The sequence below is a fragment of the Bufo gargarizans genome, chromosome 8 (genome assembly GCF_014858855.1).
Source record: "Bufo gargarizans isolate SCDJY-AF-19 chromosome 8, ASM1485885v1, whole genome shotgun sequence".
In the NCBI taxonomy this organism is placed as follows: domain Eukaryota; kingdom Metazoa; phylum Chordata; class Amphibia; order Anura; family Bufonidae; genus Bufo; species Bufo gargarizans.
In genome coordinates, this window is record NC_058087.1 from 111,419,885 (window position 1) to 111,442,933 (window position 23,049).

General features: G+C 42.2%; 1 long non-coding RNA gene across 1 annotated transcript; it reads left to right on the top strand.

The window, feature by feature from the left end:
- Positions 1 to 906: 906 nt before the first annotated feature.
- On the top strand, positions 907 to 6,824 carry LOC122945260. Its single transcript, XR_006391109.1, has 3 exons — positions 907 to 957; positions 4,006 to 4,204; positions 6,633 to 6,824. It is a non-coding gene; the product is annotated as an uncharacterized LOC122945260 (long non-coding RNA).
- The last annotated feature ends 16,225 nt before the right edge of the window (positions 6,825 to 23,049 follow it).

A 23,049-nucleotide genomic window follows, 5' to 3' on the forward strand; every position in this document is an offset into this window, starting at 1 on the left:
GCAGGCTGGAGATCCACTCGCTTACCTTCCGTTCCTGTGAACGCGCGCGCCTGTGTGCGCGCGTTCACAGGAAATCTCGCGTCTCCCGAGATGACGCGTATATGCGTCCAGGAGGAGTAAAGCAACCACCTCCCGGACGCATATCTGCGTACAGCGGTCGGGAGGTGGTTAATGAAATCAGGCATCTCAGTATTAGTGGCTTGTCTCAGAATATTATCATAGTAGGAACAATCAGCAATCCATTGGCGGCAGTAACCAATCATGCCAAGAAAGGTCAACATGTCTGTGGCGAAACCAACCTCGCCACTGGGTTTTGGAGAGGGCTGTTTAAAAGCCTCTTGCCTCAGGATTATGGCCCATAGTAACTTTAAAGGAGAAAACAGGCTGGCCGCACAGCTTAAATCTGTCTGTAGAATTGTATTTTATGTTATTATGCGTTCGGTTAAATTGTATGTTATGTGAGGGCACCCAGATAGCTAATATTATTGTATTCGTGTATTCTGAGTGCCATTCACCTAATGATATGCACTCAGACTTGAGCTATCTGGGGATATGTTAAATGTCTGTGTTTGCTGTGGCGGTGTGCCATTGTGTGTTTGGGTGGCGATTCCTGTCCTGTTGTCTCCACATGTGTATTGGTGATCTCCCCTTTGTCCTGAGAGATAATTGGATTGTCTTCGGTCGTCTCCGGGACAGAGGGGAGGAAACCATGATGCATTGTGGGGATATGTTGTATCTGCAACAAACTGTAATAAAAACCAGGCTGGGTGTGCCAGCACTTCAGATCACTGCTGACCCTCAAGACGGAGCCTTGTCTCGTTATTGGGGGGATTCCCTGTATGCTGTTGGAGACTGATTGCCAGGAGTGTAAGCTGATTGGATCCTTTTCCTGTTCGTCTGCTGACAGCTACTCGCGAGGTTCCAGTTTGGAGTGCTATTTTGTATCCAGTTCGGGAGGTTGGTGTTCTGCAGTAGCTGTGCCTGTCTCTCGGAAAGGGGCATATCGCCTAAACGGATTTTAACCCCTTGACTGCTGAAACGGTCCGTTACAATGTCCTTCTTGGTTTGTGGGCGGGGCAGACCCAGTAGGTGGTAATTCTGTCATGGCTGATTTTCCTCCCGCCTTTACTGAGAACAAAGCCCAAATACTCAACTCTTTCCATACACCATTGTAATTTCTTCCTAGAAACTTTGTGACCACTGTCACATAACCACAGTAGTAAACTAACAGTCTGCCTGGCAGGGCTTCCGAGTAGAACTTCATATGAGGAGATCGTTCACATATTGTAGAAGGACAGAACCATGAGGGGCAGTCCAAGGGCGCAGTGTAACTTGGAGGACAATGGAGTAGACTACTGGGGAGTCTACATAACCGTGAGGCATTCTACACCATGTATACTGGCGAAATTTAAATATGAAGGCAAAAAGTGGCCGTGTCTCCTTGTCAACTAGGACAGAAAAAAATGCATTCTTCTAAATCATTAACAGAGAAAAACTCTGCACGGGCAGGAATAGCTGATAGCAGAGATGGTACGCCTGGAACCACAGGGGCTATGGGTATAATAACAATCTTATTAATATCATCAACTTCAATAGGTTCCTTTAACAAGGTGACCCCTATAGACATAAAAGTGAACTGTTCCTCAAGGTCACTGTCCACATGAGGAGGTATATGTTCAGGTTTGGGAAAACATTTGTTGTGATCTAAGGCGCAAGGGAGATATGACATCTCTATTGTTAGAAATGTGTGAATTGTAGTCTACATGTTCTCGGATCTCCAGGACACTAACTGGTCAATCCAAAGCTGCCACAAAGTTCTTCTTAGCTCAGGAGGCACCTTCCCCTCCCTTTTCTGCTGTAACTCGAAGCACTGTGTACGCAATGACATGAGGAGAAGGAGGGGGGCAAGGAACTGTGCTGTGGGCAGCGTCTAAACTATAACCTAACAGATGCTTTGAAGAAAAAGTGTGCACTTTGGAAGGACTTTAGAGTGTCAGCTCTTCTCCTCCTATCTTCTTCCCCTTTGAGCCAATGAAATATTACCTGGGCTTCAAAGTACTGCCTTTTCAATCTAAGACGTATTTTGGAAGGGATGGATATATCTGTGGGATATTTCCTAAATAGGGAGGAGGGGGCTTCTGGAGTGAACCCCTTGTCAATTCTTTTTCTACCTCATGTCTCTTTTTATATATCCCTCCTGGTTCCCTGCCTTCTGCTTGTGAACCTTTTGATTTGGTCAATCATACCATTATGGTGCATAAGTAAGGAAATTTACCCCTCCCGACTGCATACACTGCATGTCCCACTGGGGGTCTGGACCATAATATGGGTAAGCTTCAGTGTCACCCAAACATAACCCTTGTTACCATATCCATATGGAAGGTGTTATTAGCCCCTTCCCGAGGGAACGAATTTATACTCTTCACCCACTCTGTCCATACTGAAAGATTATCAACCTAGGGAGTAACTAAACAATAATCAGCCCCACAGACCCGGGCTACATAATCCGTACATGTTTCTCCTACATTCGGAGGGGGTGGAGAGACCTTTCCTTGCTTTGCACCCATGTCACATAACTTAATTGAGATGGAGGCAGAGCAAAATTGTCCCCAGGACTGGCTGTACAGAATCGTGAAGGACTCATGTTTATGCACAACCACCTGCTCAACTGCCTGTTAATATGATCCCTTAAAACAGTTACTTGCATTCACCAGTTGCTGGGTTAGAAGGTCATCCAGAACACACACAATAAAGTTAGTACATGCGTCACAGTATCAATCGCTGCTTACCTTCAGCATAAAAAATTACTTAATGCTTTATAACATCATAACATAACAGAAAGCATAAGAAAGCGACAGAAAATAGGCAATAGACAGGGGGTGACCAGAAAAATCAAGGTGCAGAATCTATTTGAATTCTTCCCAAAATAATTCCTCTGGTGTATCCTTCCCGAAAAGATATATCTATTAAATATTTCCCAAAGAATTTATCTCTGTGACCTGGCCAGGAGTCTACTTACAGTCTATCTTCCCTAAAGATAGACACCATTTTTTTTTTCATTCTATCTTGCCTAAAGATAGTTTGTAATCATTCTAGCTTGCCTAAAGAGAGTTTACCAATTTTTTCAGAGTGTCTAAAGCGGATTCAAAATAGAAGCAACAGAAAATGTTACAGAAAGCATCGGAATGTCCCCAGTCGTTAGACAGGATTGTTCCGTTACTTACCGAATTTCTGTGTTGTTCTACTCCGCGGACAGAGCCCCCAACTGAAAGAGTAATTTCCTTCTCAATGCACCTTAATTCCTTCCTTTGTTCCCGAAGACAGACGTCTGGAGAACATGTCAGTGACAAATGCAGTATGATGTCAGTAACAGTTCTATTTATTCTTTCCATACAGGACCTTATATGCTTCCAAGCATACATACAAGAATAGCTGCAGCTCTCATTATAATAATACTAACTAGGAGCAATTCCTTATTCAGACAGGCAGCTCTTGTTATAATAATGCTGACTACAAACTTTTCCTTATACAGACAGGAGGTAAATGTATATATAGTCACCCTTCAATATGATGTCACCCAACCTCCTGTCCTTCATACAGATTATACAGCTAATTCTGTTTAACCCTTCAGACATGTAGCTGATTATTCCTTTAAAATATATACATACACTCACAGCGAGATACGGATATATGATGTAAATCCTTATCCAATGCCAAAACAGTTGACTTGGTCCACCTCATTTCAATAACCCTGCAACAGTACCTTGCGAACCAATACCCCCCCCCGCTACCTTATCCTAGCTATTAACGTACTCAACTGTAAACCATCTGAAAGACTTCATTTGTAGTTTCATCTAACACCAAATCAAGTGAAATCAAACATAGGGGTAATCATTATGCCATCCAGATCCTACCATAGATAAATTTGTGTACCGTTACCTTTTTTTTTTTTTTTTTTGCTTTCCTTGTTTATCTTGGTATTTTTGAAAAATTTGGTCACTACAGGTGCTCCTCTTCCGAAAGTACGCGCTAAGCGTTCTAGAAAGAAGGTGGTGGTGGAAGAGAAGGAGATGACAGAGGATGAGGAGGATGAGGAGCAGGAACAGACAGGACCCATCAGGGCAACAGGCCCATTGCCCACCTGATGAAGATGAGGTCGAGAAGGAGGAAGACGACGAGGTGGTGACCACCCCCCGCCAGGAGGGTAAATATATTCTGTTCATGTTTTAATTTAAAAAATGTCCCCACATACAGGTGTTACCTAAAGTCCCACACTTTGCGTTCACTCCAAGCAGTGTAACAAAAAGATTAGTATATCACCACTCTTTAGGGTCTGTCAGAGACCATGCTCATTTCTCTGCAGGTTCAGTTTTCACATCTTCTGTCCACACTTGAAAAGAACAGATTTTTTAAACCCCACTTTATAAAAACCCTTGATGGAGTACGGGAGTGACCTGTGCCACTATATCTGTCTGTGCACTCAGTGCAAAAACCCAGACCCTAATTAAACCCATGTAAAAAAAAATGTTTTTACAGCAAGCTGATGTTACTGGTGTACTGATTTCCATAAAGTATCTCAATGAGGCATACAATTTAATTAAGATGCAACGAGCATCTAATATATAAAATGTTTCTTAGACTAAAAAATAAAGTGCACAAAACCATATTAATATTTATCTAAAAAATGGTTTAAAAACTATAAAACAGGCAACAAAGAACGTACAACACACAACAGTAATATAAAACATGAACACTATAAAGTAATGAATCTACATAAAAAGCATCAACTTAACTGCTAAGTCCATAACCCTGAAGTCAAAAGAACTATTAATAATCCTAACTAAACCAATATATAATGGATTACTATAGTAACATAGTACAAAAGGCCGAAAAAAGACATTTGTCCATCCAGTTCGGCCTGTTATCCCGCAAGTTGATCCAGAGGAAGGGGGGAAAAAAAAAACCTGCGAGTTAGAAGCCAATTTTCCCCACTTTAAGGGAATAAAAAATTCCTTCCCGACTCCAATCAAGTAATCAGAATAACTCCCTGGATCAACGACCCCTCTCTAGTAGCTATAGCCTGTAATATTATTACGCTCCAGAAATTCATCCAGGCCCCTCTTGAATTCCTTTATTGTACTCACCATCATCACCTCCTCAGGCAGAGAGTTCCATAGTCTCACTGCTCTTACCATAAATAATCCTCTTCTATGTTTGTGTACAAACCTTCTTTCCTCCAGATGCAGAGTATGTCCCCTCGTCACAGTCCTGGGGATAAATAGATGATGGGATTGATCTCTGTACTGACCCCTGATATATTTATACATAGTAATTATACCTCCCCTCAGTCGTCTTTTTTCTAAAGTGAATAACCCTAATTTTGATAATCTTTCAGGGTACTGTAGTTTCCCCATTCCAGTTATTACTTTAGTTGCCCTCCTCTGGACCCTCTCTAGCTCTGCTATGTCTGCCTTGTTTACAGGAGCCCAGAACTGTACACAGTACTCCATCTCCATGTGTGGTCTGACTAGCGATTTGTAAAGTGGTAGGACTATGTTCTTATCACGTACATCTATGCCCCTTCTGATGCAACCCATTATCTTATTGGCCTTGGCAGCAGCTGCCTGACACTGGTTTTTGCAGCTCAGTTTGCTGTTTATTAAAATTCCTAGATCTGTTTCCATGTCAGTGTTACCGAGTGTTTTACCATTTAGTATGTACGGATGACTTGTCAGTGTTAAACCTCATCTGCCACTTATCTACCCAAGCCTCCAGTCTATCCAGATACCTCTGTAGCAGTATACTGTCCTCTTCAGTGTTAATTACTTTACACAGTTTAGTGTCACCTGCGAAAATTGATACTTTACTATGCAAGCCTTCTACAAGCTCATTAATTAATATATTGAAGAGAATAGGGCCCAATAATGACCCCTGAGGTACCCCACTAGTGACCGTGACCCAATCTGAGTGTGTACCATTAATAACCACCCTCTGTTTTCTATCACTCAGCCAGTTACTTACCCACATACAGACATTTTCTCCCAGTCCGAGCATTCTCATTTTATATACTAACCTTTTATGTGGTACACTGACAAATGCTTTGGAGAAGTCCAGATATACGACATCCATTGATTCGCCGCTGTCAAGTCTAGAACTTACCTCCTGATAGAAACTGATTAAATTAGCTTGGCATGACCGATCCCTCATGAAGCCATGCTGATATAGCGTTATTTGCTTATTTCCATTGAGATGCTCTAACATAGCATCTCTCAGAAAACCTTCAAACAGTTTACCCACAACAGATGTTAAACTTACCGGCCTATAGTTTCCAGGCTCTGTTTTTGGACCCTTTTTGAATATTGGCACCACATTTGCCATACGCCAATCCTGTTGGACATTTCCTGTCAGTATAGAGTACGCAAATATCAGAAATAAGGGTCTGGCTATGACATTACTTTATTCTCTTAGGATACGGGGGTGTATGCCGTCTGGTCCTGGTGATTTGTCTATTTTAATCTTTTTAAGTCGTTGATGTACTTCTTCCTAGGTCAGACAGGACTTCATCTGCTTTATACACCAATCAATGAATGTCTTTTAAAGTACATTTAAAATTATTTCCTTTACTTTTGCAGCTCACAACAACATGAAAAAAAAAAAAAAAAAGTGAAGCGGGAGCAGCGAGAACGGATGAGGCAGTTCAGGGCACTGCAGATGCGCAAGATAAGGGAGCTGAAACTCCAATTATCCTGCCAGCTCGGCCTAATGGAGAAGGCCAACCAAAAGGCCCTTGATAAACTGCTCCAAGAGTAGAAAACAATATGAAAAGTTTTCCCACATTTTTTTTTTTTTTGCTTCTGTTATTTATGTTAATATTTATCTTTATTTAAAGATTGTTTTACTAAACTTTATTGTTCTATCAAATGTGTTGTGTTTTGTTTTATTGTAACCAATGGGGTTACAGTATGGACAATTTAGTCTGGGCCAAAGTAATAATTCATTATCATTACATACAGCAGCCGCCGTTACATGGAAACAGGGTAATAGACATGGCGCTGCTTATGGTCGCACCACTTATTCACTATGACTATTTTCTTGTGTCGGTGGTCATGTGTGTGCCACAATTCAAACCGAATACTGCGGACTGTGGCGCTCTTAGCAGCACGCGTGACGGGACGAGGTCCAATCATAGACCTTGTACAACATGCATACATGTAATCTAAAACTTTTAAAATGCAAGTATTAGTAATTAATGTGATCATGTCATCAGAATTAAAAAAAAATTATGGCTATAAATGGAAAATATTTTATTTTAGGTTACCGTTAAAAACATTACATTGTATTTAAATTGTATGTGTGTGGGGTATGAGCAATGGGGTATTGGCCAATGGCCATGTGAGGAGAGGTGTACCTGTGTAGTGAGGTGACGGTACGGTATGGGGTGTACAGCTGGTTTCCCTCCACGTGGTGCACCCTGGGTTATGGTAAATGAACCAGCGAATACAGAAATACTGGAGGTCAAATCATTATTTCTCAAACTGTGTGTGAGTGAGGAGGTGGGGGGGAGTTGATGGAGGGGGGTTTAAGGTGGTGGAGGGTTTAAGGGGGGAGGTGGGTTTGGTGTGGGTTTTATAGAGTGGGATATACAGTGTGTAGCACGTAAATAGAGGTGCTATGTGCATATGAGAGATTTGTCTGCTATCCATACATGTTACAGACATTGTAGTGTTATGTAACCACTATAATTTTTGCCATAATCATTTACCGTTTCACACCCAATAACGTAGCTATACTTCATCCAGCAGAATAATTAAACATGGATCACTCCTTACGCGGGCGCCGTGGCCACCTGCTTTGTGTGGTTGCATACACCCACGGCTAATGTCCGTGACAGTCAGTAATACCGATGGTTGACATTTAACACATAAGATGTAGTGGTCACTTGTTCACTATAACAATACAAGCAATACAAATCTTTTAGCAATAGTGTTGGATTAGAAATGCGACTATTATTATTGCATTGCAATTCCAGCTTTTGCAATTTTGCTATAGGTGGTATTGGTAGAATTAACTAATAAAACAAATATAGTACTGTATGTCAGAATAGTGCATTATAAAAGTTGGATTCACAATGCGGTTAATAATAATAGCAAATATTGCATTGCGATTACAAATTAGCACTGCTAGATTCCATATTCGTTAACTTCGTTAATTCTAGCAAGCTGACCCATTCCATTAGAGACCCAGCAGCAGCTTCAAGTTAAAATTGCAATGCGATTAATATAACTTGAATTAAATTGCATTGGGATTTAAACTTAGACCTGGTTTACAAAATTACTTTCAATTAGCGAGGATGACAAATATATTTATTAGTTAAAATGTTCCCTTTGAGGGTCTCTCCTAGCTGGAAGAGAGAATATTCACTGTAAGGGAGTGAAAGTTCACGGGTGGAGGTCTGGGATCTCAGTGTGAAACTATCTCAAAGCCTCCTCAGATGCAAACTAGCTTTCAATCCTTTTATAGATCAGGTCGTTACGGACACGGCGATACCAAGCATGTTTAGTGTTTTTTTTATTTTTTTACATTTTAACCAATTATATGTGTGGATGTAAGAAGATGATTTTCATTTTACCATGATATACCATGGCAAGTCAGATCCCTGTTACAGCTGGCACTCTGCACCACTCAGGCTATCCTGAACAGGAGGGCGTTTTCCTGGCAGCGTCCTTGTTGAGGGGGAGAAGGTGGAGGTAGGACCGCTGATGTGCTGGCCATCCTGAACAGGGGAGGGGGGGGGGGGAATGGCATTGAGGCACTGAAACATGACAGGCCAAAGCGCTGTCGTTATCATACAATGTGTATGCTAATGACAGCACTGGCCAGGGATGTTCTTTACAGCACCTAATAGGATGTGTATTAGGAGCTATAAAACACATTGCAGGCTGGTGCTGTCATTAGCAGGGAGAGAGAGACAGTGCGCACTCCCGTGTAGAGACAGGAGACATTACATCGAATCTGTCATATGATGGATTTTCTGTAAATTCACTGAAAGCAGCCTGCTGAGCATAGGAAGCACAAGCAGGCTGTGGAACAAAAACAATAAATAAACTGCACCAATTGGAGAAATGATTTTCTCAACATAAATTAGTGTAAATCAGCAATGAGTAGGAATTGTCATTTCATTGTTACAGGGAGAGCCCTAGGGGCATTTATTCTTCCCTCTGATTCTTTGCCTTGTTGGACAAGGTAAAAAAGGAGAGAATCAAGGTAAAAGAGGAGAGAATATTTAAAAGAAGAAAAACTGCTACAAGAGGACATAGTTTTAAATTAGAGGGGCAAAGGTTTAAAAGTAATATCAGGAAGTATTACTTTACTGAGAGAGTAGTGGATGCATGGAATAGCCTTCCTGCAGAAGTGGTAGCTGCAAATACAGTGAAGGAGTTTAAGCATGCATGGGAGAGGCATAAGGCCATCCTTCATATAAGATAGGGCCAGGGGCTATCCATAGTATTCAGTATATTGGGCAGACTAGATGGGCCAAATGGTTCTTATCTGCCGACACATTCTATGTTTCTATGGACAATTTATTTTCTGCTCTGGGTCTGTTGTATGTTGAAATAGACAAAGCAGCATATGCCGAGAGTAGACTATTTAGTTTGAAACCAGGTAGTTGGCATGTAGAGGAGTTTTGTTCCGAGTTTAGGAAATGGTGCATTGCTTCTGAATGGAACAACCCTGCTTTAAGGTGTCAGTTTCACTGTGGTTTTTGTGAAGTCTGTTTATTTCTGGTTATGAGAAAACCATGTGTTGATGTCTTGCTAGGTATACTTTGATTACAAGTTCACAATCCTGTTATTAATTGTGAAAAAACGCCAGAGAGTTGGGGTACAGATTGTTTGTATCATCTCTACTATATCCATGTCTTCATTGCAAATGATTCCTCTGCAATTGTCTAACCTCATTAATGAGTTGTGTTTGTTTAACCTACATCTAATTTTCTCCCTCCACAAAGATTCTACAAATGCGCAATTGAGTTGATTACAGACTCCACATTTCCAAAAGGGTGCATTTTTAATTTGTCAGGTCCAGAACATCAGGTCATGAAAGACTACATCAAAAAGTCTGGTCTGACTGTCCGTTTCTCTTATGAACCATTATCCTTTGCTTTTGATACCTGACCTCTTTAACCAGATTCATGGAGCTAGATGGTTCACCAAACTAGACCTTCAGGGGGGTTTTAACCTCATTGGCACCAAGGGAAACACAGACATTTAACATATCCCCAGATAGCTCAAGTCTGAGTGCATATTATTAGGTGAATGGCACTCAGACCACACGAATACACTAAGATTAGCTATCTGGGTACCCTCACATAACATACAATAAAATTCCAAAGACAGATGGTTCTGTCACACACCTCAAAACCCCACATATCCCCATAATGTATACATCCATGGATAGCTCTGATCTGGGTGAACAATATATCCAAAAATCACCCAGATCCGAGCAGGGGTTTCCGAATTCCAGTCACATTTGGCCGGCTGCAAGCATGGCTTTCCTGCCCAAAACAGTTCCACAGATTTAAGCTGTGCGGCCGCCCTGTCTTCTCCTTCAAAGTTAGTATGGGCCATAATCCTGGGGCAAGAGGCTGGCAACCCGGCCCCTCCAAAACCCAGTGGCGAGGTTGGTTTTGCCACACTGTATATTACATCATTACAACGGTTGAAAAAAGACATATGTCCATCAAGTTCAACCAAAGGAGAGATGAGGATGCGAATCCCAAAAAGGAATTGAGATTGCTACACGTTTTTATAAGCCTTAATGTTTTTTTACTTTTAAGAATTTGTCTAAACCCTTTTTGAAACTGTCTACTGTTCCTGCTGTGACCACGTCCTGAGGAAGTCTATGCCACAGCTTCACAGTTCTTACAGTAAAGAAGCTTTGACTCTTCCGGAGACTGAACTTTTTCCTCTCTAATCGGAGGCAGTGCCCCTTGTCTTTGGAGCGCATTTTACATGGAACAACTTTTCACAGTATTTTTTATTATAGGTTAATCATGTCTCCCCTTCCCCCCTTAGACGTCTCTTCTCAAGACTAAATACATTCATTTTTTTAAAAATTTTCTTCATAACTACAACCCTCCATTGCCCTTCTCAATTTAGTCGCTCTGCTCTGTACTTTTTCCAGCTGCAGTGCGTCCTTTCTATGTACTGGTGCCCAGAACTGAACTGCATAGTCCAGATGAGGCCGCACCAATGCTTTGTAAAGTGGCCCGCGACTCTATGCCTTGTTTAATGCATGACAATATCCTGGTGGCCTTAGAAGCAGCTGATTGACATTGTATGCTGAAATCTAATCTACCATCCAGAAGGACACCCAAATCCTTCTCTATAAGTTACTCTCCCATCTCTCTAAGTTACTCTCCCATGAAGCACAGAGATTACTACTACCAAGATGCATAACTTTACATTTGTCCACATTTAACCTCATTTGCCAAGTTGATGCCCAATCAGAGTGTTCAAGTCAGCTTGTAGTTTATGGATATCTTCCATAGACTGTACAGTTCTACATAGCTTAGTGTCATCTGCAAAAATAGATATGGAGCTATTAATCCCCTGCTCAATATCATTAATAAATAAATAAAATAATAAAGGGCCCAGCACTGAATCTTGGGGTATCACTACTTATAACCTCGGACCAATCTGAATAGGTGTCATTGACTACAACTCTCTGGACACGGTCCTTCAGCCAATTTTCAATCCAATTACAAACTATACTTTCCAAGCCTATAGGTCTTTAATTTCCTGGTGAAGACCTAGTACCCTTTTTTTAAAAAAGGGCACCATATTCACTTGCGCCAGTCTCTTGGTACAATGCCTGTCATTAAAGAATCTGTATATAATATGAACAGAGGCAAAGCAATAACTGAACTGCGCTCCTTTAGAACTCTAGGGTGTAATCCATCTGGACCTGGGGCCTTGTTCACTTTTCATTTTTAGCATATTAAGGACCGTATCTACAGTTAGTCAGGTAAGTATGTTATTTGAGTTATTTCCACCTATGGTACCACCCTGATGAGATGCCCTCTCTTTTGTATATACGGAGCTAAAAAATATAAATATTTAGGAGCTCTACCGTCTCTCGATCCCCAGTGACCAACACCCCTTTACCATCATTTAGAGGTTCTACATGTTCTGACCTTGGTTTTTATGCATTTATGTATTTGAAGAATGTTTTAGGGTTGTTTTAACTTTCTTTGGCCACCTGTATTTGTGTATTGTTGCCGATTTTATTACCCCCTTACATAATTTATTTAGTTCTTTATACTTTTAAAGGCTACAGCTGACCCCTTTGATTTTTATTTCTTAAAGGCCCTCTGTCATTTATTGCACATTTTACACTATTTGTAAGCCATGTGGGGTTTAATTTTATTTGTTTGTACTTGTTACCTCTAGGAATGTATTTAACAATATACTTATCCAAAGAAAATTTGAAGCACTCCCATTTAGCATTAATGTCATTATGTGACAATAGTTGCTCTCAGTCTATGTCCTGAAGTGCAGCCCTAACCCTGCGAGATTTGCCTTTTTGAAATTTTATTGACAGTGACATTATTCACAAGCTCAGCACGGTTAGAAATTACTAGATCCAGAAGAGCATCTCCTCTAGTAGGATCTTCTACAAACTGGCCCACAAAATTATCCTGCAAAAAGCTTAGGAGTTTTCTTGGCTTTGCAGCAGAGGCAGAATCATGTTCCCAATCTATGTTTGGATAGTTAAAATCTCCCATCATCACTTCTGTGCCAGCCTGCACCGCCCGCTCCATTTGCACATACAGTTGATTTTCTATTTCCTCAGTGATATTGGGGGCTCTATAATAGATCACACCACAAATAATTTTTTCATCCCCCCCCCCCTAAATTTCTACCCACAAGGTTTCAACACCTTCACAATCATCATCCATAATTGTTTATTTCACACTTACTTTCATATCCCTTCCTGGGATACAAACATACACTACCCCCTTTACATTTATCCCCATAGTTTAACCCATAAAACACAGGACGTGCTACAGGGAACAAGCAGCAGGCATGCTGTGGCCAGGGCTGAAAGGAAACTGAAGTGTATTCCAGAACAAACAATGCCAGCAAAGACAGAGCCCAGGACTGCAGTGGTGAATGGGAACACTGGCAGCGGATCACCGCTGAACACGGACCCCAAGACCTCGGCGGTAAGCAGGGCAACATCTTGAGTCCAAGACGAGACAAAAACCTTTTTACCAAATTCTGAGCATGAATGTTCTCCTCTGGTTCCCAAGACCTCTTCTCAGGGCCAAAGCCTTTCCAGTCCACGAGATAGTAGGTCGTCTTGCCATGCTTCTTGATGTCCAGGATGTCTTTGACCTTAAATACATCCTCATAATCTCCAGATACCAGAGTCAGGGTAGAAGGAGAAGTAGAGAAGCGATTAAGAACTACTGGTTTCAGTAAAAACACGTGGAAGGCAATAGGAATCCCCAGAGAGAGAGGCAAACTTGAAACTGTGAACCCTTAAGCGGATATTTTATGAGGAGAGCCATACCTTACCTTATCTTCGAAGAGAACTGAGGCTGTTTTCTTCTTCTCTTGTCTGCATTTGTTTTCATGCGAGTCACTGCTTTGTTGATGCAGTCCTTGGTCTAACGCCAAATCTTTAAGAAATACTTAAAAGAGGAATCCGCAGCTGGTATGTAGGAACAGGGAGTGGAGTACAAAGATGGTGTCCATAAATAACAAAGAATGGAGAGAATCAAGTAGACTTACTAGAGTGGTTATTATAGGAGAACTGATCCCAAAGTAGCAATTGTACCCAGTTGTCATGTTGGGCCGAAACAAGATAGTTTTCTAATATTTGATTAACCCGCTCTATTTGCCCATTGGTCTGGGGATGATATCCAGAAGAGAAGTCCAACTCAATCTCGAGCATCCGGCAAAGAGCTCTCCACAACTGGACTCCGCGATCTGAAACTATGTGCATAGGTAGTCCATGCAACCAGAATATGTTTTCCACAAAGAGTTTAACAAGTTCAGCAGCCGAGGGCAGTCCAGCCAAAGGAACAAAGTGTGTTATCTTGGAGAATCGGTCATACGAACACCCAGATAGCTGTACATCCTGCAGAAGAGGGCAGATCTATAACAAACATGAAAAGCCCAACATTTTTTCCCAAAAAGAAGTATACATTAAGCGACACGTATATCGCTCAGTACACAACCTACAAAAAATACACGAGTCTCCATCTAAAGAACTATATCAACACCATATACATGATGTACAAAATATATTTTATTAGTACATCACTTCATAATATTGTTGTAGAAATATTATCTGTTGTAGAAATATTAATATTAGAAATCTGCTCTCCAATCTTCTTTGTGTAAGGAAAGGTAAAAATCTCAACCGCAGTCAGCCAAAGGTGTTTTTATCTTAAGTTCTGCTGAGCTACTGCCCCGCCCTGCTCAGTCTGTTCACTTTTATTTACTCACAAAAGGTGTAAAAGGGTGTTTGTGGAAATTTTATTAGGATGTGTATTTAATATATTGTGTATTGTCATCATGTCTCTCAGCGTCAGGGTAAACCATTGGAGTGGATATCTTCCCGTGTATGTCCTGTCACAGCTGCTGGGCGCAGAGGTCTCCGTCGGCGAATGGTCCATGTGCTAAGCACTGGACTGTGGGCTGGGGGAGACTGATGTGTTCAGCAGAGCAGTGTTTTGTTGGCTGATGTATGGACGCCGGCTAGTGCCCCCGCGCAAGACGTAGATTTATTGGCTTGGCGTAGATGCATTTGTTAAGAGAACAATATATGAAAGGAACGTGCATTTGTTGTCTCTAGTGCGCCTGATCAGCCGCTGGAGATAATGACATCCTGTAAATAAACATGCATGAGGATCATAGTAACTTTATCTAAAAAAAAAGCGTTAAAATGATAGGCTCAACAATTTAATGTGTAATAACACAGACCTCTCATGGAGGACAAAAAGAAGAAAATTATTCCCTGCCAACTACAGTGAACTGGTCAGGTTTGAAAAAATGTGGAGCCAGGAGGTGTGAACACTGGCCCACTCGGAGGAGTGAGTTGGAGAAAAAACAAAGGTGATAGATACTGTATATAGAGAGAGAGACAGATGCTGGGTCTCAAGCCCTACATTTATCCCTGTGTTCAATCATATATACTCCTACCGTCTGACCCTAGATGGCCCTCAGACCTAATGTTTGACTGCCCAGCTTCGTCGGAAGTAAAAAGGACCAGTCACTTCTAGGAGATCAGATGCAATGAAAAGAAAAGAAAAAATGACGACAAAAGAAATTTGTCCCTGTTGGGACAAGGTATTCAAAACTGGGTTAACAAACTTTGTTAACCCTTTAGGTGTTCCACAAAAGTTAATGGCAGATGGAGAAACAATTTAGAAATTTATATTTTTTGGAAAAGGGGTCTGGAATCTGAAACAAAAAAGTTTCGAATAAATGTGCTTCCCCCCCCCCCCCCTAACTTTTTCCTTCTATCCCTGCCTAACAGTGCCTCTCCCTCACTGACCCTAACCTACCTGGAGGGTGATCGGTGCAGGAGGGTGATGGATGGCGATTAGGGGGACTCAGGAGCTGGTGCTGGACTATGCTGCAGGGTGCTCATGCAGAACAGGAAGAGGAGGGGAGAGAGGAGCGCAGGAAGTTTGAATCTCGCGCCTCTCTCCCCTGCACCAATCAGCACCCTGGACAGCAGCATTCAGCACCAGGGCCAGCACCGCCTCTCCAAATCTTCGGACTGTGATTGGTGGTGTATAATCACGCCACCGATCGCAGTCTTTTTCCGGTTCATCGGGTCACCGGAGACCCGAATGGACCGGAAACGCAGCAAAACGCAGGTCAAATGACTCCCCCTGGCGTTGTTACATGACTCCTTTTCCGATTAACCCCTGTGGCGCGGAATCACGATTTAAAGCCATGACGTACCGGTACGACATGTGTCCTTAAGGGGTTAAGGATCAGTTCAGGTCTAAAGTCACTTTGTGGGGCCTACATAGTGGATACCCCCATAAATGACCCCATTCTAGAAAATACACCCCTTAACCTGCTCAGGACCGCCGTACGCAGGATTGCGTCTTTGCGGCTGTCCTGTTTCTCTGGGTGGACGCGCCGATGCGTCCTCTCGCGTGACGCGAGATTTCGTGAAAAGCCGGCCCGCGCATGTGCATCGCGGGCCGGCAAAATTTAAAAGACAAGTTCGTCATCAACCTGCCAGCCAATGATCGTGGCTGGCAGGTTGATGATTTTCAAAAAAACGAATCAGAAGCCAGCTAACACATCATATTTAGTAAATATGATGTGTTAAATGGCTGTTGTGCTCCTCTGCTCCTTTTGGTCGGTTGGTTCCAGCAGAGGAGCCCCTAGAGCACCCTCCATCACCCCAATTAACCCCTTGATCACCCCTTCTTGCCCTTGTCAATCACTAGTGAAAAGGAAAAAAGTGATCAGTGTAAACTGTCACTTTTTTTTTTCCACTGGTATTGACTGTTAGGTTTTAGGATAGTTTAAGCCCCTTGGTTAGGTAGTTTAGCGATCGGTTTGCGGTGCGGTGGGCTGGGCGCTGTCACTTATTCGCTGATTAGCGTATCGCTTATCAGCATTTGTACTTTTATAGTATCTGTAAGTGATCAAAACTGATCACAGTCAGATCTATAATAGTATTAGTGTCACCTTAGTTCGCCCTCCACCCAAAACGCAGTGTTTGCCCGATCAGGCCTGATCGTTCACCCACGCCCGCCCCGCCGCAGTGGCAAAAAATATATATTTTTTTGATCATTGCACATTCACTTTACAAGCGTGGCGGCGATAAAAATAAATAAATCAGTTTTGATATTTTTTATCAACCGCAGCGGCCTCCGGTACTTCGCTAGCCTCCCATTTGTAAGACAGGCTTGCTTTTTTTTCTTGGGTAGTCTCAGGGAATACCCCTAAATTTAGTTGCCCAAATGTCAAACAGGGGGTATTCTTCTGAAGAGGCCTACAGGCTTCTGACCCAGTCGGATGAGGAATGGGAACCCTCATCTGACGAATCTAGCGGGTCAGAATATGAACCTGTAGAAAGCAGTGGCAGTCTGACCCAAAGTTCGGACGAGGAGGTTGAGGTCCCTGATAGCACCAGGCGTACCCGGCCCCGTGTCGCTAGACCACAGGTTGCGCAGGATCCGTTTCAAGGGCAGCAGAGTGGGGCTGGCGCTGTTGGATTACGTGGTGAGGCATACACCAGCAGCGCAGCCCATCCTGGACCTAGTACCAGCACTGCCGTACAACATGGTGAAGTGGCGAGCACCAGAAGGGCAGTTGAAGCTGGTACGGGGGCACGTGCATTAGTTACCCCGTCGCAGCCACCGCACAGACGGGCCCGTAGAGCCCCTAGAATCCCTGAGGTGCTGGCAAATCCTGATTGGCAGTCCCCAACTTCAGCCGCACCTGTAGTTCCCCCTTTCACTGCCAAGTCTGGAGTTCGGGTTGAGACAGCTCAGATCGGTTCGGCCCTGGGATTTTTTGAGCTGTTCTTGACTGCGGAGCTCTTGGACTTAGTCGTGGCAGAAACAAATCGGTATGCCACTCAATTTATATCCGCCAACCCGGGAAGCTCTTATGCCCAGTCTTTTCGGTGGATACCAGTCCAAGTTTCCAAATTAAAAAAATTTCTGGGCCTTCTCCTGAACATGGGTCTAACCAAAAAGCATGAATTGCGGTCATATTGGTCCACGAACCCAATTCATCACATGCCCATGTTCTCTGCTGCTATGTCCAGGACCCGATTTGAGACCATCCTGCGTTTCCTGCACTTTAGTGATAACACCACCTCCCGTCCCAGAGGCCACCCAGCTTTTGACTGGCTCCACAAATTCGGCCCCTCATAGACCACTTCAACCAGAAATTTGCAGATTTGTATACCCCTGAGCAAAACATCTGCGTAGACGAGTCCCTTATACATTTTACCGGGCGCCTTGGCTTCAAACAATACATGCCAAGCAAGCGCGCCCGGTATGGGGTCAAATTGTATAAGCTCTGTGAAAGGGCCACAGGCTATATCCACAAATTTCGGATCTATGAGGGAAAAGATCAGACCCTGGAGCCGGTCGGTTGCCCTGACTACCTGGGGAGCAGTGGGAAGACAGTCTGGGACTTGGTGACACCCTTATTTGGCAAAGGGTACCATCTTTATGTGGACAATTTCTACACAAGTGTGGCCCTCTTCAGGCATTTGTTTCTAGAACAGATTGGCTGCTGTGGCACCGCGCGAACTAGTCGCGCGGACTTTCCCCAACGGCTCGTTACCACCCGTCTTGCAAGGGGGGAGAGGGCTGTGTAACGAAGAACTGCTCGCGGTGAAATGGAGAGACAAGCCTGACGTTTACATGCTCTCCTCCATTCACGCAGACACGACAATCCAAATTGAACGGGCAACCCGTGTCATTGAAAAGCCCCTCTCAGTCCACGACTATAACCTTCACATGGGAGGGGTGGACTTCAATGACCAGATGTTGGCTCCGTATTAAGTGTCCCGCTGCACCAGACGCTGGTATGAGAAGGTGTCTGTATACCTAATTCAATTGGCTCTGTATAATAGTTTTGTTCTCTACAGTAAGGCTGGGAGAGCTGGATCCTTCCTCAAATTTCAGGAAGAGATCATCGCGAACCTCCTGTACCCAGGAGGTTCCGTGGCCCCATCCACCAGTGTAGTTAGCCGTCTACACGAGCGACATTTCCCCAGTGTCGTTGCTGGTACCTCAAACCGACTGCCACCCCGAAAAAAATGTTGTGTCTGTAGCAGGAGTGGAATAAGACGTGACACCCGCTATTTCTGTCCTGACTGCCCTGACCACCCTACCCTATGCTTTGGAGAGTGTTTCCGGAAGTACCACACACAGGTACACTTAGCATAGGGATTGCATCTCACAGGACAGGCACACAGGGCTATTAGGGCCCTTTCACTCACAGCTGCTGCAAACCTCTCCTTTCACCTGGGATAAAGTGCATAATGTACTTTGCCACATCTTTGGGCGATTTGCACTTTGCACATTGTCCCATGGGGAAGGAGAGGTTTGCCCTATAAACGTAAAAAAAAAAACAAAAAAAACAAAACAAAACACCAGTAAGCAAAAAAAGTTAAAGTTCCGTTTCAAAAGTTAAATAAAGTTTATATGTTCTGTTCTAAAGTTATTATAAAGTTAATAAAATTTATTGCGCTGCGGCCTGGGTTTTTCTTTTTTTTTTTTTTTACCTTCCAGGTGGACCAACCGATCGACTAGCTGCAGCACTGATGTGCATTCTGACAGAAGCATTGCGCTGCTGTCAGGTTACACACAAGTCGGTGTATGCGGCGCTGCAAGACGAGATTTCTCCTCTGCAGTAAAAGATACGTTTGCCAAGGCATATGAGCTGACAAGGTGGCGATATTCATATGCTTTGGCAAACACTTTGTATATAAAAAATCCCGGCAATGATTTATTCATCCACATCGATTGATGTGAATAGAGAAATCTGGTTTGCCAGGGCATACGAGCTAAGTGGGTATGGATGTTGGGCGGAGCTCCTATGTCCTGGCAGACGCCTTTCCCCTCTTTTTTTTTGGCAGAGATTTTTTCATCCACATTGATCGATGCGAATGAAGAAATCTGTGCTGTCCATTTTTTCTTTCAGCCCAGAGGCTGAACGGAAAAAAAAAAATCTCATTACCTGTATGCTCAATATAAGGAGAATAGCAGAAACTCCTAATGCTGGCCATACATGTAATGATTGTGGAGACCCTCAAATGCCAGGGCAGTACAAACACCCCACAAATGACCCCATTTTGGAAAGAAGACACCCCAAGGTATTCGCTGAGGGGCATATTGAGTCCATGAAAGATTTAAATTTTTGTCCCAAGTTAGCGGAAATTGAGATTTTGTTAGAAAAAACAAAACAAAAAACAATTTCCGCTAACTTATCCCAAAAAAATAAATAAAAATTCTATGAACTCGCCAGGGCCCTCATTGAATACCTTGGGGTGTCTTCTTTCCAAAATGGGGTAACATGTGGGGTATTTATACTGCCCTGGCTTTTTAGGGGCCCTAAAGCGTGAGAAGAAGTCTGGGATCCAAATGTCTAAAAATGCCCTCCTAAAAGGAATTTGGGCACCTTTGCGCATCTAGGCTGCAAAAAAGTGTCACGCATGTGGTATCGCCGTACTCAGGAAAAGTTGGGGAATGTGTTTTGGGGGTCATTTTACATATACCCATGCTGGGTGAGATAAATATCTTGGTCAAATGCCAACTGTGTATAAAAAAAAGGGAAAAGTTGACTTTTGCCGAGATATTTCTCTCACCCAGCATGGGTATATGTAAAATTACACCCCAAAACACATTCCCCAACTTCTCCTGAGTACGGCGATACCACATGTGTGACACTTTTTTGCAGCCTAGGTGGGCAAAGGGGCACTCATTCCAAAGAGCACCTTTTGGATTTCACCATTTTTTACAGATTTTGATTGCAAACTACTTCTCACGCATATGGGCCCCTAAATTGCCAGGGCAGTATAACTACCCCACAAGTGACCCCATTTTGGAAAGAAGACACCCCAAGGTATTTTGTGATGGGCATAGTGAGTTCATGGAAGTTTTTATTTTTTGTCACGTTAGTGGAATATGAGACTTTGTAAGAAAAAAATAAATAAATCAGCATTTTCCGCTAACTTGTGAGAAAAAATAAAAAGTTCTATGAACTCACTATGCCCATCAGCGAATACCTTAGGGTGTCTACTTTCCGAAATGGGGTCATTTGTGGGGGTTTTCTACTGTCTGGGCATTGTAGAACCTCAGGAAACATGACAGGTGCTCAGAAAGTCAGAGCTGCTTCAAAAAGAGGAAATTCACATTTTTGTACCATAGTTTGTAAACGCTATAACTTTTACCCAAACCCTTTTTTTTTTGCCCAAACATTTTTTTTTTATCAAAGACATGTAGAACAATAAATTTAGCGAAAAAATTATATATGGATGCCGTTTTTTTTGCAAAATTTTACAACTGAAAGTGAAAAATTCACTTTTTTGCAAAAAAATCGTTAAATTTTGATTAATAACAAAAAAGTAAAAATGTCAGAAGCAATGAAATACCACCAAATGAAAGCTCTATTAGTGAGAAGAAAAAGAGGTAAAATTCATTTGGGTGGTAAGTTGCATGACTGAGCAATAAACGGTGAAAGTAGTGTAGTGCAGAAGTGTAAAAAGTGGCCTGGTCATTAAGTGGGTTTCAGCTAGGGGGGTTGAAGTGGTTAAGTTACTTAAAACCGATTTTACAAACTTTGTTAACCCTTTAGGCGTTCCACAAGAATTAAAGGAAAATGGAGATCAAATTTTTAAATTTCACTTTTTTGGCAGATTTTCCATTTTAATCAAATTTTTTCTTTAACACATCGATAGATAACAGCCCAACAAAACTCAATATTTGTTACCCAGATTCTGCGGTTTACAGAAACACCCCACATGTGTTCATAAACTGCTGTATTAGCACACTGCAGGGCGCAGAAGAAAAGGAGTGCCATATGCTTTTTAGATGCCATGTCCCGTTTGAAGCCCCCCTGATGCACCCTTACAGTACAACTCCCAAGAAGTGATCCCCATTTTGGAAACTAGGGGATAAGGTGCCAGTTTTATTAGTACTGTTTTTGGGTAGATATAATGAATTATCAAAAAATCATAACACTTTATGGGGCAAGGTGACAAAAAAATTGGTTATTTTAGCACAGTTTTTATTTGTTTTTACAGCGTTCACCTGAGGGGTTCGGTCAAGTGACATTTTTATAGAGCAGATCGTTACGGACGATACCTAATATTTATACTTTTTGTTATTTAAGCTTTACACAATAATAGCATTTTTGAAACAAGAAAATTATGTTTTAATGTGTCCATGTTCTGAGAGCTATAGTTTTTATATTTTTTTTACGATTTTCTTATGTTGGGGCTCATTTTTTGCTGGATGAGGTGACGGTTTTATTGGTACCATTTTGTAGGACATATGCCTTTTTAATCACTTGATGTTGCACTTTTTGTGATGTAAGGTGACAAAAATGGCTTTTTTTTTTTTTTACACTTTTTTAAATTTATTTTTTCTGGTGTTCACCCGAGAGGTTAGGTCATGTGATATTTTTATAGAGCTGGTTGTTACGGATGCCGCGATACCTAATATGTGTATGTTTATACATAATGTGTATACAGCGATCTAGAAGGCAGGGACACCTGCGCACTGTCCCTGCATTCTCTAAGGGTTGCAGCTGCCATCTCTGAAAGGACGTTTTAAAACGTCCATTAGGAGATAGAGAACCACCTCCTGGACGTTTATAGTCTATGGGCAGACGGGAGGTGGTTAAGTAAATAAAAAAAGTATACATATTAGGTATTGCCGTGTCTATAAGAACCTGCTCTATAAAAATATCCCATGACCTAAACCCTTTAGGAGAACACTGTAAAAAAACAAACAAAAAAAAAAAACGGTGTAAAAGCCATTTCTTATCAGCTTACATTACAAAATGTGTAATAGCAAGCGATCAAAAATTCAGATGCACCCTATAATAGTACCAATCAAACCGTTATCTCATCCCGAAACAAATGAGCCCCTACATAAGACAATCCCCCCCAAAAAAATAAAACTACGGCTTTCAGAATGTGAGACACTAAAAAATCTTTTTTTTTTACTGCTTTGTTATGTAAAACTGAAACAAACAACCAAAAAAAGTTGTCATATTTGCTATTATCGTGGCCGTGACAACCTGCTCTATAAAAATACCACATGATCTAACCTGTCAGATAAATGTTGCAATTAAAATGGTGCCAAAACAGCTATTTCTTGTTACCTTGTCTCACAAAAAGTGTATTATAGAGCAACCAAAAATCATATGCACCCTAAAATAGTACCAACAAAACTGCCACCTTATCCCATAGTTTCCAAAATGGGGTGACTTCAAATGGGACATGGTGTCAAAAAAACAGTCCAGCAAAATCTGCCTT